The sequence below is a fragment of the Macaca mulatta genome, chromosome 15, assembly GCF_049350105.2.
Source record: "Macaca mulatta isolate MMU2019108-1 chromosome 15, T2T-MMU8v2.0, whole genome shotgun sequence".
NCBI classification, from domain to species: Eukaryota; Metazoa; Chordata; class Mammalia; order Primates; family Cercopithecidae; genus Macaca; species Macaca mulatta.
This window is the reverse complement of record NC_133420.1, coordinates 118,546,451-118,555,238: the sequence shown is the minus strand read 5'-3', so window position 1 is coordinate 118,555,238 and position 8,788 is coordinate 118,546,451. Positions and strand designations below refer to the sequence as shown.

The 8,788-nt window shown below is 45.7% G+C and overlaps 1 pseudogene; it reads right to left on the bottom strand.

Moving 5' to 3' along the window:
* Positions 1-4,141: 4,141 nt before the first annotated feature.
* LOC696064 (ETS-related transcription factor Elf-2 pseudogene) lies at positions 4,142-8,366 on the bottom strand (annotated as a pseudogene).
* Positions 8,367-8,788: the final 422 nt, after the last annotated feature.

The following is an 8,788-nucleotide window of genomic DNA, read 5'->3' as shown; positions in this document are numbered from 1 at the left end:
ATGGACTGAGGCTGAAAGAGAAGTTGAAGTATGTCAAAAGAAGAGATGGGGGAAGATGGATGTCACTGAGTCTGTGAGAGGCAGAAGGGGGAGGAATCAGAAGACAAGAAGAGGATGGGCTTTGGGTAGGAGTTGGACACCACTTCCGTTATAACAGGAGGAAAGGCAGGATATTTACTCAACACCTGTGACTGGCAAATAAGGAACATGGTCCCATCTCCAGGAAGCTGCAGTCTAGTTGGAGTGGCAAGACATTACAACAAAAAAAGAATAATTCAGTGTGTGATAAGTCTACAGGGCCCAAGTACTATAGAACTGTGTAAGCATTTACAAGAAATACTTCAAGTTAGGTTTTACTTATGTGAAACCTCACTGCAAATCAAGGAAGGTTGAGGTCCCTTATGAGGCCTCATTGGCTTTGTTCAGAGATTTCTCAGGCTTGGTTTCCATCTTAACTTACTTTAATGGTTTGTTGGTAACACACACATACACACACACACACAGTTTCTAACCAAAACACCTTGAGAAGACATCAGTTCACATTTGATCTTATTGGCATTTACTCAGTTCTTGATCCATTACTCACTCTAGTTTGTGTTCAAGTCTTTAAAGTCTGGACATGTTATTTTACCAAAGTATTAGTTTTGCAGCTTGCTTTGCTTGTCATTACTCATTAACCCCAAGCATTTTTGGAACACAAAACACTTGATGGCTGCCCTAAGGAATTTGCTGTCTCCCTGTGCACTGTCAGAGAATTATTAGACTAGAGAAAGAAATCATAGATGGATCACTGAATGGGGAAAACCAAACCTGCCCAGGGAGCAATGTAATAATATTGTCATGCCTTACCTCTTATGCCTACTCTGAGGAACATCATGACTTTTGACTTATTTCTCTCTGGTCAAACATCCTTTTTATTACACATGTGAGTAGTGGAATTGAGATTTACAAATAAGTTGTTTTATTTCTTTAAATAATTGCTAAAGGTGTTTAAGATTTTGCCACGGATAAACACTGCATGCAGTAAGAGCCGAGTAGTCATTATTTAAGGAAGTCTGCTTCTCAGAAAGCTAAAACGATTGTGAACCACAGTGATTCAAGCAGGAGCTTCAAGGAGCTACTAAAAAGCTGTTGTTCATGTAGACTTCCTCTTTCCTTCCTTCCTTCCTTCCTTCCTTCCTCTTTCCTTCCTTCCTTCCTTCCTTCCTTCCTTTCTTTCTTTCTTTCTTTCTTTCTTTCTTTCTTTCTTTCTTTCTTTCTTTTCTTTCCTTCTCTCTTTCTCTTTCCTTCTTTCTCTTTCCTTTCTCTCCCTTCCTTCCTTTCTTCATTCCTTCCTTCCTTCCTTCCTTTCCTTTCCTTTCTCTCCTTCTTTTCTTTCTTTCTCTTTATTTGTTTAGCTGCTCTCTTAAGATTGCTACAGGATATTGTCTCTTACTTTAAGTAGTCCTACATTTAATAAGTCCAATCACATGTTGACATTTAAGGGACTCATAATGAATGAAATGCACAATTGTATAATTGTTTCAATTTCTACACTAGTGGCTGGAGGATAGGGGGTCAGGAATGTAGAGGTCACCCCAACTGGATGTGTGATCCCAGAGCAGGTACTGACTAACCACGAAGGCCACTGAGTTTTGTCTCTTCTCTTTCTGCCTTCTAGGACAGCAGTGCTCCCTATGGGGTCAGGTATGTGAGCTCCATAGTGGTGGATATGCACCACATCTTGGTCTATAGAGAAATCTTCATGTACCCAGGTGACCAGAAGAGCCCTCAGGGCAAGGGAATTCTCCTTTGTCCACCAGCTGTGCATCCAGTCAGGGAGCAGGAGGAGCTCTCTCCTGTCATACCTGCTGTTTGGCTACTGCGCTGCTGCTCCTTGGCATGTCTGTGTGGTGGGCAGAGGAAGAGAAACCAGCTCTATTTCCCTTGAGTGAGCCTCCAGGCTGTGGTAGGTTTGAAGGAGAAGGCCGAAATCATGTGACTGGTGATTCTTACTGTCCTTCCCCTTCGGCCTCACACTCATCGTTCACCATGAGCCAGCTGTGTGTCTTATTTGCCACAGGCTGCGTCTGACTTTTAGCTTCAGCGCCAGCTGATTTGGGGTCATAGACCGCATAAGGAATCTAATGAAATTTATCAACACACTTGCCAGAAAAATGCATATAAGCATACATATTACATACACTACATGTTTAGAGGGTTTACAGATGCCCTGAAATCTACCCAAGAATCCCCTAGAGGAGTCGCACACCCCAGAATAGGAACTTCTGCTCAGAGCTCATCAAATATGACTGTAAATGTTGTTCCTGGAAGGTCTAACTGCAACTCAGCTCTATCCCATATCCATTAATTGCAGGGCAGAGGCCAGCGGCAGAAGTTGTAACTGACAATTTTCTTTTGCGGGCCTGTGGCTGGCAGCTCTGGGTGGAGAAGATCTCCTTGATGCAAGAGCTGAAGGCTCTTCCCCAACATCAGCAAGCCTGGGGAGCTGAGCAGGTGTCTTTGTCCTGCACTTCCTGGGCCACCTTCTCTGGCAGCAGGGAGCAGCCCAGGGCGGGATCAAGGAGCACTCTTGGAGATGGGTCAGGCTTCTTTTTTTTTTGAGACAGAGTCTCGCCCTGTCACCCAGGCTGTTGTGCAGTGGCACAATCTCGGCTCACTGCAAGCTCCGCCTCCCGGGTTCACGCCATTCTCCTGCCTCAGCCTCCCGAGTAGCTGGGACTACAGGCGCCCGCCACCACGCCCAGCTAATTTTTTGTATTTTTAGTGGAGACGGGGTTTCACCGTGTTAGCCAGGATGGTCTCGATCTCCTGACCTTGTGATCCTCCCGCCTCAGCCTCCTAGAGTGCTGGGATTAGAGGCGTGAGCCACCGCGCCCGGCCGGGTCAGGCTTCTTAAGGGGAAGGACCCCTGCAGCAGGGCTGTGTGAGCTGGGGACAGCAGGGCTGTGTGAGCTGGGGACAGCAGGGCTGTGTGAGCTGGGGACAACACGGCCCTCCCAGCAGGAACTCACTGGAGACACCCAGGTCTTGTCAATCAAGTTATTTTCTGTCAAACAGTTGGGATAAACAGTTCCCTCAAGGGGCCCCGGACAGCACCTGAAGGAACTGAGGTCTCCATGGGTCTCCAGGGTCCTGGATGTGGATGTCCTGCGGAGAGGAGGGGGTTTTTCTTGTCCTCCTGCTCCTGCGTCTCTACCTGACCCTCCTCCTCTATCACTGCTCAGGGCTTTCCTTGGGTCCTCACCTTGGTCTTATTCGGCAGCCTGGCTGGGATCGGAATCAGCTTCCTGGCCCCGGCCACCTGCTCCCGTAGTGAAGGCAGTTGGAGAGGGAACTGGCTGCTGGGAGGAGGGATCCTCACCGAGCTGGGGTGTCCCAACATCATGGAGTTGCGAGCAGACAGCACGGGTTTCTTCCTTGAGGGGAGCCCGCCGCCCACAGCAGGCAGGACCCCCAGGGGGACGTCCGTGTCTGGCGGGAGAGGACACGGTTTCCTAGGGGCGCTGTAGAAGCTGACTGGAGAAGGCCCGCGGCTCTGCTGAGGGTTGAAGAGGAATCGGAAAGGGCCCGGGGTACGCGTGGGCGCCGCAGGCTGAGCCGGGCCAGGCTGAGAGGACTCACGGGCTATGGGAGCTTGTGAGCGACGGCCCGGCAGGGGTCTGCGGCGGGACCGGGGACGAAATATACTTAATAAATTGCCCATTTAGAGCAAGTTGTGCGGGTACAATGGCGAGAAAACGGTCAGTAATGGAGACGCTGCTCCGTAGTCGCCCACTTCTCTTTCGCCAGGCGCGCACTGGGCAGCTGAGCGCTTGTGACGTCCCAATGGGGCTGGTGACAGAACCAGGGCGTGCAGAAGCGCGCGGGAGCACCCCCGTCCTAGGGCGCCTACCAGAGGGGTCAAAGGGCAAAACGGAGAGCCCCACCCCCACCACTCCCGCCCCCGCAGGACCCAGCAGGACTCTCTCACACCTGGGGACATCCTGCTCCTGGGACAGGTATGTGGCCTGTGATGGGCCCCTCTGTGGGGCTGTGGGGGATGCGGGGCTGACATATTAGAGCCCTTTCCGCCTGGCGCCTGGCCTGGGCACTGCCTTGGCACCCAGTGGCCCTGTATTGCCCGACCCTGTCCCCTGGGTTACAGGGCCAGAATCTGCTGGAAGCCCAGCACGGGCCCACCCGCATCCTGCCAGGTTCCCCCAGGGCTGCTCCAGTGCCTCTGTGCCGCCTGGAGCCAGGCCCGCCTTCTCCATGGCCGCCCTGGCCGCTAGGGCCACCAGTCCCGCTATGCAGGTTTCCAGGGAGAGAATGCGGTGCTCTGACCTGACTGGATGTTGCCCCTTACCACATCCCTTCCTGGCAGGCAGGGCCTCCACTTCTTTTCACAAATTTACCTAAGACCTTCCCGCAGGTCCTTCAGGTGGTCATGGCCCAGCTGGGCTTTGAACCCGGGCTGTGTGATTCCACAGCTGGCACTCTGGCCTGTGTGCCTGCCGATTATGGATACGGCACGTATTCTTATTTTTTCCTGTAGTCCTGGGGTACTTAGCACCGTGGCATATCTGTAATAAGCACATGCACACCTAGAAGGAGGCCTTCACTTCAACACGTAAGTTGACTATGGCCCACTCTGGGCTCCAGTCCTCTACAAAGATGTAGGGCAGGGACTACCCATTGTCAGCACAGCACCATCCCACATTGCTCTTCTAATGGAGCGTTCAGCCCAGATGTTTTTTCTTATCTAGTGGGAAGGATCCAAGTATGTAAAGCTTATGTTCTACATCAGCTTTGGTCTATCCTGAAAGAAATTCACCAGGAGAATTATTCCATATTGATAAGAAGCCAGTTTCTTTGGCCTTCCTGGAATATGTCTTGAAAGCAAATGTGTCATTTATTTGCAAGTTAATAGTGGAGCAATGTATTGGATTAAAATATGATCAACGAAATTTGGTCACTGTGAGCATGCCAGCTGGATCCACTCTTCACCACCCATTAACACCTAAATATAATTTCAGATCTTATGCCCAAGAGAAGGACATACTCTTGGGTGTCTGGACAAGGAGAACATGCATGAAAAATCAACAATTCTTCTTACCCATCAGGCAAGTGAAGTCATGGAGCAAACCACGACCCCATAACTGGAGAGACAGAATAATACCAAAAGCCACAACTTACAGCCTCAGAAACCCACAGGTAGAGACCTCCACAGGAACAAGCAACTGGGTGGGGAAAGCAAAGTGCAACTGACAAATTGCTGGAGGCCCAGTGTGAACAAGGCTGAGAGTTAAAACTCTAGGAGTTTCCAGCCATAGAGAGGCCCCATGAGCTGTAAAGCTTCAATAGCTCTACTGGGTTCTGAAAGTGAAAAGGTGTGAAATATTGCATTTCTCTAATGATTAGTAATGTTGCATTACTTTGGTGGTTAGTAATTTTTTCCTTTTTTCTGGACACTTGTATGTCTTTTTTTTGAGAAGTGTCTGTTAATGTCTTTTGCCCATTTCTTGATGAGGCTATTTGGTTTTTAATTTTGTCTTGCTCAATTGTTTACGTTCCTTATAGATTCTGGATATTAGGGCTTTGTCAGATGCTTAGTTTGCAAATATATTCTCCCCTTCTGTAGGTTGTCTGCTTACTCTGTTGATAGTTCCTTTACTGTGCAGAAGCTCTTTCATTTAATTAGGTCCCACTTGTCAATTTTTGTATTTGTTGCAATTGCTTTTGAGGATATAGTCATAAATTCTTTGCCAATGCTGATGTGCAGAATGCTGTTTTCTAGGTTTTCTTCTAGGGTTCTTGTATTCTGAGGTCTTACATTTGAATCTTTAATCCATCATGGTTACTTTTTGTATATGGTGAAAGGTAGGGGTCCAGTTTCAGTCTTCAGCATATGGCTAGCCAGATATCTCGGGAACATTTATTGACTAGGGAGTCCTTTCCTCTTTGTTTATTTTTGTCAACTTTGTTGAAGATCATATGGCTATAGGTGTTCGGCTTTATTCTTGGGTTCTCTATTCTGTTCCATTGGTCTGCACGTTTGTTTTTGTACCAGTACCATGCTGTTTTGGTTACTGTAGCCTTATAGTATAATTTGAAGTCTGGTAGCATGATGCCTCTGGCTTTGTTCTTTTTGCTCAGGATTGCTTTAGCTATTCAGACCCTTTATTAGTTCCACATAAATTTTAGAATAGTTTTTTTAGGTCTGTGAAAAATGATGTTGGTAGCTTGATAGGAATCATATTGAATCCATAGATTGCTTTGGGCAGTATGGCCATTTCATCAATATTGATTCTTCAAATTAATGAGCATGGAATGTTTTTCCATTTGTTTGTGTCATCTCTGATTTCTTTCAGCAGTGTTTTGTAGTTCTTGTAGAGATCTTTTACCTCCTTGGTTAGATGTATTCTTACATATTTTATTTATTTATTTGTTTTTGACTATTGTAAATGGGATTGCTTGCTTTATTGGGTTTTCAGTTTGATTGTTATTGTTATATAGAAATGCTACTTATTTTGTACATTTGTATTATGTCCTTAAACTATATCGAAAGCATTTATTAGTTCCAGGATTCTTTTGGTGGAGTCCTTAGGATTTTCTAGATGTAGAACCATATAGTTTAACTTCTTTTCTTATTTGGATGCCTATTATTTCTTTCTCTTGCTTGATTGCTCTGGCTTGGACTTCTTGTTATGTCAATTTTATCTGAATTTTTAAAACAATGTATTAGAGATAAAAATAAACCTATCTACAACATGAGTAATAATTGCAGACCAGGGGTTACGAACCTTCAGAATCGTCATTTGAATCTTTTTTTGGGGGGGCGGGGGGAGGTCACTAACTGACTTTTTCTCATCCATGCTCAGGATGCGCATTGAGCACTCTTCATCTAACAGCCCTGACCCATGCAGAACCTGCACCCAAGAATCAAGCTCAGGCTTTTTGGCCACTTCTGGTTTAACCTCTGGCCCCTTTATGACTGCACTGATAACTCGAGGAGGAGTCTGGCCAGATGCCTGCTGAGTAGGCACTGAGAGTCTCATTACAGGTGTACCATGGGCTACTGAAAAAGGGGTAAGTGCTCTCACAGCCAATGGTGTTCCAACAATGTTAATGCTTCCTGATCCAGTTAAATTTGACTTTGTCTACAGTCGACACCGTGCAAGCTGTGTAGCTGAGATGGTAATAATTTCGACAGGCTGCATGGCGATTTTGTCTCGGTTTTCAGTAGCAGCTGGCATCATAGTAGGGATTATCTGAATGACTACCTTTGGAGAGGTCACTGTTGTTGGACTAGTGCTGGTTATTAATGATGCACCTGCATTGACTGACTGAACTGCCACAGTTGAAATGTTCTGACCCAGTGATGTCATTACAACAGTACTTGCATTGCCACACGAACCGTCCTTGGAGCTGCTGTTGCTGATACAGATTCAGTGGTAGCTGGAAACCTGCATGAAGCATCGTGACCAGGGGAAGTGATATTCACGACTTTAGCTACACCCTTCTCTGCACTGGGTAGCCTTCTCCACCTCAAATCAGCTAGGCTTAATAATAGTTACAATTGGCATTAATCAGCTGCACCTAGCATTTCTACACGTCTGCACCCACGCTTTCTTTAAAGTGTTTATAAGGGATGAATTTTTTCCCCCACAAACAGAGGATGTTGCTTTCAGGAGACTTTCTGCAGACAGTGACACTTATTCCAATGATTTTTTGTCAGTAGCTCCTGCTAAATCTTCATTACAGGTTTCACTTCTGTCATCATCTATGACCACTATGTTTTTGGGCATATCCTTGAACTGATATACAAGCCTCTGTCCTTCGACCTTTGCAAGAATTCCCCTTTGGTAGCTTTGCAAGAATACCCCTTTGGTAATAGTATCTCAAAGCTTGTTCCATAGTTTCATAGTTCATGTCTGGTTTGTTCTTATGCTTTCCCCAAAGCTTACAGACAGCCTTTGAATCCACCAGCCTGAATATGCCTTTTTCTCTCGGAATCCATTTAATATACTGGGGACAAGTATTTTTATCTTTAAGTAGATATAAAAGAAACTCCTACAAATATATTATGTTTCCTTTTCCTTCTCTCGGTTTTTTTTTATACCTGACTCAGGAGACTCGCTGGAAATTGGTGGTTGTTGGGTCTTTGGTTTACGGCCAACTTTTTTCCTTTTCATTGGTTCATGGTTATCTGGTGAGGTAGGAATAGGAGAGGTATCCATTGGTTCAGATCCCTCAGTTGACATCTCCACTACAGTTTCTGTAATGACATCTGGCCTCATAGCAACATGGATAAATTCAGGACTTCTTGAATCCCTCAAGTAGGTAGGAGATTCCATAGGAAGCAAGGCTTCAGCAGCTTCAATTCTCTTTTGGAGTCATATTCAAAATAATCTTGCTCAGGTGAATGTCTTAAAGCATTTCTGCTGTTTTCCTCTAGTAGCTTCATATTTTGGGGTCTTATATTTATGTCTTTAATCCATTTGAGTTTATTTTCCTATCTGGTGGAGGATAGAAATCCAGTTTCATTCTGTGTGTGCACATCCCATTTTCCAAGCACCATTTGTTGAAGAGTCTGTCCTGTTTGCAATGTGTGCTCTTGCCTTGGCACTTTGTCAAAAATCAGTTGGCTGTAGATGCATGGCGTTATTTCTGGGCTTTCTGTTCTGTCCCTTTTGTCTATTTGTCTTTATGCTAATGCCATCCTGTTTAGGTTATTATAACTTTGTAGTGTATTGTGTATTTTGAAGTCAGGCAATATGATGTTTGGAGCTTACTTTCTTTTTTT